The following is an 8,963-nucleotide window of genomic DNA, read 5'->3' as shown; positions in this document are numbered from 1 at the left end:
ATTTATAGATCCTGTAAGTGTTAATGCAGAAGTAAGGGTATCGTGGATGGCAAGCGTATTTTACTCATTATACATGTATGTATTTCAAATAAATTAACAACTGTTAAGCATATTAAAAATCAAGTTGGATATTTAATTAGGCAAACAATAACGACCACCTAGTTCTCCGCGGACATGCGCAATGAGGTCGGTTTGCTCTTCCTTCATCAATATTCATGAAAAGGTATATTTTCCAGGCATGAAAATAAACAATTAAAAATCTATATCTTTGTAACGAGATGGAATTCACCCTTGTAATTTACAGATTAAGGATAACTTTTATAAGTAGACAAACACATGCGTTTTCACTGTCATTCAAAATTGACGCAAATTATAGCGTGTATAGCTTTAATAGGTAAAAATAAATCCGTTCGCCACTTACTACTTTTTTGTGTAAACTCGTGCATCACCTACACTAATTACGATACAACCATTCCTTTCACTAAAAATCATACTCCGAAAATCAGAGACATAAATAAAAGAGATTGTCAACTCCGCCATTACCGTGTAAATGTTACGGGACCAACCTTACTTTGAGAACTACAAGTGCAACAGCAATCTTGTATAAGTCATGAAATTTGAACCTAATAGTGAACATGAACCTGTAAATATTTTAAGCATGTTTTATTTATGAAATATTTACAAAAACTCTTTATTTAGTTTTTAAATTACTTTTTTAAAAATTATTGACTTTTCACGAAGTAACGGTAATGCATTACTTTACTCATGTAATGGTAATGTAATGCATTATTTTACAATGTAATTCACCCCAAGTCTGATTCCTTCTAAGCCGGAAAACATGAACATTAACATTTAACTTGGTTCTACAATCGATAAGATTGTATATATTACATGATGTATAAGTCTTCCAAAATGTATAATCTTTTAAGATTTTGCTTACAATGCATTGTTTAAAATTTAAATTCAGTTTAATCAACTAAAGAGCCAACGAACGAGAAGGCAAATTCAGACTTGTTTTTATTTTCTTTGTACAAAATTTCTTTAGAGACGAACAGCAGTCATACCGCAAGTAGACTGGAAGCCAATGAAACACCTATTTAATTTGTAAAACATCTGTGTATAACCCGTCCCGATTTTAACTTCGGCTTGCGCACGAAGTTTGGTAGTATTAAGGTGAAAGAGTGTCAAAATAAAATTCACAACTTTTCAAAAATGGAACATTGGGTTTGGGAACTTTAATTTCGATTCCACCATCAACCTCTTTTATTGATTAATGAGCTCGTACACCAACTGAATCGTCAACGGCGCTGTGCATTCATTTACGTAACTCATTCCACATTTGAACCCGAGCAAGAATATTTTGATCAATAAAACTATTTGCTTATTTTCTAAATAGAATTTTGTTTATACACAGAGGACTTTCAGCATTTACTGAAATGCATGAAAACTTTCTGCACCATTTTCTTACGCGTAGACTCAATTCATGTGTTCTACGCGTGCCTTCCGGTTTGAGACTTCGGCTGACAGTAAACCAATAGACGGGGTCGTGACCCCGTCTAAAAACGAATCGAAATTGCATCGTATTTCTGACGGTCGGTGCTCATAGCGAAGCTGTTTGACCTCGAGGGCAATAAAGGCCCGTTATATCTGACATCCCTGGCCTTTCCGATATATTTCATTTTTATATCGGAAAGGACAATATTATTCAAATCTGCACTTGCCAATAAAAACGTTCTACTGTCCTTCTTTTCAGCCTTATGACATAGTTAGCTTTGAACAAGGCTACTTATTTTGATGCTATGCACAAGCCTATACTGTTGAGATCTCTTAGGCTATATAGACGACTTCAAAAAATAAATGCTAAATCGAAATTGGTTTGAATACATTGTATATGCTAAATTGCTTATTATTCAAAAATAACACCGGAAATAAATGAATAAATAAAATGTGTTTATCGCGGTAGAATGGGGGAGATGGGGGGGGGGGGGGGGCTGGGCTACAAAGCATATTGCTGCAACAGCAGGAAAACACCCCATGTTTTCCTATTGTCATATTTATTTCTTGAACTCATTTTACCCACCAATTAATGAAGATAAATTTTAAAATCAGATTTTATAATTGACTACAAGTATACACAGATTCAAGGAAATAGACTATAACCACTAGGCACAATTTTTAATGCGAAACTGAAAGGGTCAAATAAAACCTTGTGGTCTAAATTTATATGACAATAACATTCGCAGAGGTGCATCAGTTTGTGCCTCAGACTTCTACCTAAGACAGTGTACCGTGACGCATATCAGATATGGATTCAGGGATTAAGATTATGTATTTGAAAAGAATACTGTGATGGATGTAATGTTCATGTCACTATTTGAGTCGATTGCTTTTGAGATATCGTACAATACACACAGATAACCCTCGTATATCTTTCTGCAAAGGGTTATCGAGGCATATACATGTAATGATATAAACATGAAAAGCATATCCGTTCCATATGGCGATATTCCCAACAGCAAACTAAAGGCGGGTTCTTTTACCAGAGTCAATGCAGATTATGCTATTCAAATACGGAAATGTCAATTTCCAATAGAAAGATTTACTCTTTTAGAATACCATTAGTCAGAACTACGTCACGTACGAATCATTTTATCGTGTCATTATTAATAAATTTGATATTGCAATATACTGAAAAAGCCAGAAACATGGAGATACAGTTTACCTTGACGGTATTATGTTTGCTGGAGTTAAACTTGCAAACGCGATCGGATAACAATAAATGTGTAAACAAGTAAGTGTAATGACTTATTTTTATTTTGACCATAAAAAAGACATTTCCATTATTAAAAGAGAGAGAGAGAGAGAGAGAGAGAGAGAGAGAGAGAGAGAGAGAGAGAGAGAGAGAGAGAGGTAAAAGATAAAATAAACATAAATGTATCTAAGCTATATTATTTATTTGTATTCGTCGTTAATGTAAAAAAAAGTCTGCCCAATGCACTCTTCGAACACACTTAAACACTTTTAAATTGGTATGGACACAAATTTGTCTACCAGTTGGTTTTATCAGGCATCATAACAATAGTTACAAGTATTTTTAATACGAATGAAAGTGTTTTCTTAGTTGAAGCATTTCTTTTAGATAAATATTTTCTTAATATAATGTTGTACAATATGCACACTTTGATTTGAATGTATGTCGACAGAAACATGTACTAAATTGATGTCAGATTATCAATGGGTATTTTTTTTTTCACGCGGTGAATTTATTTCCAAAAGGTGCATTACATTACGACGAATAGCTCTTACTGTAGTATGAATTCCTTTTTATGCAATTCCGGCTCCATGAGAGCACTGCAATAAAAGAGACAATATCCCATGTACATTGAACTATTGTAAGGAATTTATTGTTGGGCGATAAAAATTTATTTTTAAATTATGAACAAATTCCTGTTGTACCGACTGTCTGTTTTCCTGTTGATAAGCAGCTTATATATATGTACATGTATATCAATAACATTACATATCATTTCAATTGTTTTGTGTGTTTTGCATTTACTTTAATGGATATATACATGTAAAGTAAGAAAATGGGGGGAGGGGGTTAAAATTAGGATGGCTGTCGCTGTGACAAAAAATGTTCATCAAAGGAAGGCATGCAATTGAGTTCACAAAATTCTCCAATCATTATACCATATTACGATACATGTTCAAATTATCATTTGTCAATTTAAAGCCCTTTTTTGTTTTGTGACAACTTGACATAAGCAAATGTCTTGATAAATAATGTCCTAAATAGGGGAAAAAAGCTTTTCAAATAAAAATTTATGTAATTGAAGATTACTTTACAAAAAAATCTAGCCAAAGAGCACACAATGAAAGTGTTGATTTTTCTAGGTGTTTTTTTTAACTAATTGAAGATAACTTTTGCAAGTGCTTTCTTTATCAGGTATTTTCAATTTCAGTAAAGAGGTTAGTTGCTGTACGGGATATTATATGTATGAGGAAAATATGACCTGTCTAGGTAAGAATAAAATCTTTCTAAAGCCATTCACATGACTGCTATGCATGTCGATTTATTATCATGCAGTGTTGCATTGAGTTAGGCAGTCATACATAGGAAATATAGAAGTTTTTTCTTAAGAAATTATGAATTAGAAATGTTTATTTTTAAACCTTATATATTCAGCCTGTATTGGTGCGTGGGGACAAAATTGTTCTATACCATGTTTCTCTGGCTTTTACGGAAGACTGTGTAAATCAAGGTGCCTGTGTCCCGAGAATCAATGTGATAAACTAACTGGCTGTGTCAAAGGTAAACTAGTTTATAGTTGTCTTGATCATTCTAGATAAAATTAAAATAAAATAGGAAAAATGATACAGAATATAAAAGCAAATGTTACACAATACTTTGTAAGTAATCTGATTAATGATAAATTCAAAATAATAATTTCTTGATTTAAAATTAATTAATTTTAACAAAGTATGTAGATGTTTCCTTTCAATGTTAACAGCATGATCACATTTAAACTACTAAATAAGATTTTTTTTCATTGTATGTTGGTATTTAAGTTTTATTGTGTGTTGTTACTGATGTCCGAAACCTTTCAACAGGTTTTACATGTACTACGTTTTCAGACAATGGAAGGACAAAGAAGCCTAAATTATTAGACGATATCAAAAAATTTATACGACGTCACTGGTCAATTATCCCTATACTGGTTTTGCTGCTGTTGTTTGTGATCATTTGTAGTCTTCTGGTGTACATAACAAGGAAAAAGAACAGGTAAGACTAAGATCCGTAAACTTTCACACCACATTTTAAAAAAAAGATCAAAACAAAGAGAAAAAACTTTAAGCGTAAACTACGTTTTGAACTTTTATAATTGAATTTCATGCAGTTTTGTCAAATGCAATTAATATATGTTAAATGTTATTTGAAGTTTACAAAATTGCAAAATTATAACAGATAAAACGAAATACATTTCTTTAAAGATAAAAAAAATACCCCGTTATTTGAAGAAATTTGAAGCCCTACATACAGTGCCCATATATAATTAGCAATGATATGAGTAAATAAATATATCTCTTCTTAGAATCAGGAGATCAGTTCGAAGCAGACGTAGATCGACTGATTACACACATACTCTTCCACTGGATCCTCTCAGTGATTACCAACATATGATCTCCTGTACCCCGCACATATCTACAGAATACATCAATACATTCTCGGAATACATCAATGCATCTACAGAATGCCTCAATGCTTCTTTTCAGTTGAAACCTGTGGATGATATATCAGGAGCTGGATACATATGAAAAGATACTAGAAATTTGTTGATGTGATTTATTTTGTATTGAAGTATAGAAGATGAGAGAGAGAGAGAGAGAGAGAGAGAGAGAGAGAGAGAGAGAGATTGTTAAAAGTAAATTTAAATATTTGTACTCTGATTTTTCATTAATGAATGGTTAACGTCGACTTTGCCAAGAGTCCCTTGCTTTTAGTCAAGTGGATACCTAACATTTCCACACATCATTCGCTTCGTCAAGGACAGTACATGAACTGAGAGTCTCGACAGGTGTGGAATATTTGGTCATCAAACTAATTAACTTTAAGCATTTGAACATTTCCTGGAATATTCGAAAGTGTTCACTTTAGGACAAGAAATGCTTAGTGATCACATTTTAACACCAAACTAATTATAGCAACTTTCATTTCTGTTTGGCATCACGGGCTTTTCCAGTGTCAAGAAGAACGATGATCCTCAAAGAATAATGATCAGGGATAATTTTTTCGATGTTGACCTTTTGATGTAGAAAAATGGCTATTTTAGTGCCTGACGTCATGCCATCAGGCATATCTAAGGTTTGAAAGTTGCCTTCTCCGAAACAATGCAGACTATGGGAGCAAGCAATAACAAGATTTTTCATAAAAAAGATTAACCGATGCATGTTTAATTGCCACAATTGATGAAAATGTTATATGGGATGTAATTAGCAACAGTAATCAAAAGGGGTGTTCACCATGCATATGTGTAATCCTGATTTAAAAATAGATTAGCCATATTTGAACGGTGGAAAGGGGGGGGGGGGGTTATCGCAACACGTTATTACATATTGTCTATTACGGTACAAAGTAGGTAATGATTGGTGTTGGATTATCATCATTACCAAAGAATCATCAGTTTGGATTAAAACAAATATATTTTCATATAACTGAAATATTTGCATTATTGTAGGAACTTAATCGCCAAAGCGGGGTGTGACCCAATTTTCGATCAATTGGGCACGTGATTTCATTCATCTCGAAAAGGGTACATAACTTGCGTGCCTGTACAGTAAGGTGGTATGGGGCACTTCTATGTTGTGACGTACAATTTATCGAAATAAAAAATAAAATCAAGTATAATTTTATAAATAGTTTCTTTTCAAAATTGTTATCAAACAGCGTAGCGCAGTGGGGTGGAGAGTTCGCTACAGACCTGTAAGTCATGAGTTCAAATCCCGGAAGGGATTTTAAAATTTTTACCCTTCAAACAATTTTTAAAACGTATTTTTTGGGGGGTTTTATAATGTCAAATTTGCAAATTCGAAACCGGTGAAAGTACTTTGTTTTTTTATAATCATAATGTACGTTTAAGGTATATGTGGCGTTTATTTTAGTAATTAAGAATAATAAGATCTGATTATTTGCTTCATTTCTTTACTAATAGATAGGACTTTCACACAAATTACGCTTTATAAGTCAATCGCATAACAAAGATACAAGAAATAAAAAAAATAATTTTTACCGGCACGGTAAAAAACACAAAAGATTTGAGTAACCCGTCGTAAATGGGTCACGTGACATCCATCTCGGTCTATCATCAACAATGGCGACGACCAGAAAGATAGGTATACCGTTAAGTTTGACAGTTTAAAAAAGAGACAGACTGACAAAGATAGGAACAAATTTTTAAACAAACTGTTCTTACATCGTGTTTTCATAGCTAGGTTTTCCAGCACTCATGCGCAGTGGCGTTATAAATGGCAGATGACATTAATATTCATTAGACGAGTTGCAAAGTTTAGAGACACACAAGTAATAGCTTTCCAAAAAGCTTGCCTGACTAAACAAAATTATTCAATGGAAGCATGCATGTATCAATTAGGCTAACTTATCAGAAATGAATTTTAATTTTCGCTGCAGATCATAAATTTATAAATGGAACGTGCAAATTTCAGACGAAATGTTAGTCTTTTCTTCGATCTAGAACATGTACATATATATCACTTGAAATTCATTTATTTTATTAATTCAATTTTTTAGGAATGCACACATATCATATAGGTGCATGTAAGCTTGAAAGCTGGAGATTAAATAGTCGTTTTTTCAAATTGTATTTGTTATATTAATTGCAAAATCAACTGAAAGGCATATTTTAAAACTTCCAACATTATGAAATATGAGAGGGTATACAAACACGTATTGTTTTTGAATGTGTGTGGGCAGCTTAATCAAAATCATCTTGACAAGCAATTAAACAAGAGGCCCATGGGCCACATCGCTCACCTGAGGAACAATAGGTATGATAAAATCAGCTTAATGGAGTCATAATACAAACTATATGGACAATGTACAATAATACATGTAGATCCTGTATAAATAAAATCCATTTTCCCCTGGATATTCTTATGTTTATAATCATTAGTCCCTTTTCTAACAGGATGATTTTAAAGTCATATCATATGTTGAGTATTGCAGTTCTCAAAATGATCCTTAACAATAGTTTATATATTAGATATAAACGTACATCAAACTCTGAACCTTCTCGGGAGGCCAAAGAATTGCCCTGGGGCCAAAGTCTTAACAATTATAAAGAAACATCTGGCTGATTAGTTTCTGAGAAGATTTTTAAAGATTTACCCTATATATTCCTTTGTTAAACTTTGAACCCCCATTGTGGCCCCACCCTACCCCTGGGGATCATGATTTTCACAACTATGAATCTACACTACCTGAGGATGCTTTCACACAAGTTTCAGCTTTCCTGGCTGATTAGTTGCTGAGAAGAAGATTTTTAAAGATTTACTCTGTTTATTCCTATGTAAAACATCGACCTCCCATTGTGGCCCAAACCTACCCCCAGGGTTATGATTTTCACAAATTTGAATCTACACTACCTGAGGATGCTTCCACACAAGTTTCAGCTTTCCTGGCTAATTAGTTTCTGAGAAGAAGATTTTTAAAGATTTACTCTATATAATCATATGTTAAACTTCGACCCCCCATTGTGGCCCCATTCTACCCCCAGAGGTTATTATTTTCACAACTTTGAATCAACACTACCTGAAGATGCTTCCGAAAAAGTTTCAGCATTGCCGGCTGATTAGTTTCTGAGAAGAAGATTTTTAAAGATTTACTCTATATATTCCTATGTTTAACTTCGATCCCCCATTGTGGCCCCACCCTACCCCCGGGGGTCATGATTTTCACAACTTTGAATTTACACTACCTGAGGATACATCCACAAAAGTATCAGCTTTCCTGGCTGATTAGTTTCTGAGAAGAAGATTTTTAAAGATTTACTCTATATATTCCTATTTTAAACTTCGATCCCCCATTGTGGCCCCACCCTACCCCCGGGGGTCATGATTTTCACAACTTTGAATCAACACTACCTGAGGATCCTTCCACACAAGTGTCAGTTTTCCTGGCCGATTAGTTTCTGAGAAGAAGATTTTTAAAGATTTACTCTATATATTCCTATTTTAAACTTCGATCCCCCATTGTGGCCCCACCCTACCCCCGGGGGTCATGATTTTCACAACTTTGAATCTACACTACCTGAAGATCCTTCCACACAAGTGTCAGCTTTCCTGGCCGATTAGTTTCTGAGAAGAAGATTTTTAAAGATTTATTCTATATATTCCTATGTAAAACTTCGATCCTTCATTGTGGTCCCACCCTACCTCCGGGGATCCTT

The 8,963-nt window shown here is 33.8% G+C and overlaps 1 non-coding gene across 3 annotated transcripts; it reads left to right on the top strand.

The window, feature by feature from the left end:
• The first annotated feature begins 2,105 nt into the window (after positions 1–2,105).
• Positions 2,106–6,054, top strand: LOC105320357 (uncharacterized). 3 transcript variants are annotated; one of them, XR_010712159.1, is made up of 5 exons: positions 2,106–2,791; positions 3,963–4,021; positions 4,187–4,312; positions 4,612–4,783; positions 5,094–6,054. It is a non-coding gene; the product is annotated as an uncharacterized protein (transcript). The 3 variants fall into 3 exon arrangements; XR_010712158.1 differs by having other exon boundaries at positions 2,481–2,791; positions 4,636–4,783; positions 5,094–6,053; XR_010712160.1 differs by lacking the exon at positions 2,106–2,791 and adding an exon at positions 3,516–3,579 and having other exon boundaries at positions 4,636–4,783.
• Positions 6,055–8,963: the final 2,909 nt, after the last annotated feature.

The sequence above is a fragment of the Magallana gigas genome, chromosome 3 (genome assembly GCF_963853765.1).
Source record: "Magallana gigas chromosome 3, xbMagGiga1.1, whole genome shotgun sequence".
Classification (NCBI taxonomy): domain Eukaryota; kingdom Metazoa; phylum Mollusca; class Bivalvia; order Ostreida; family Ostreidae; genus Magallana; species Magallana gigas.
The sequence above is the reverse complement of the archived record's forward strand: the minus strand, read 5'-3'. Positions and strand labels throughout refer to the sequence as shown.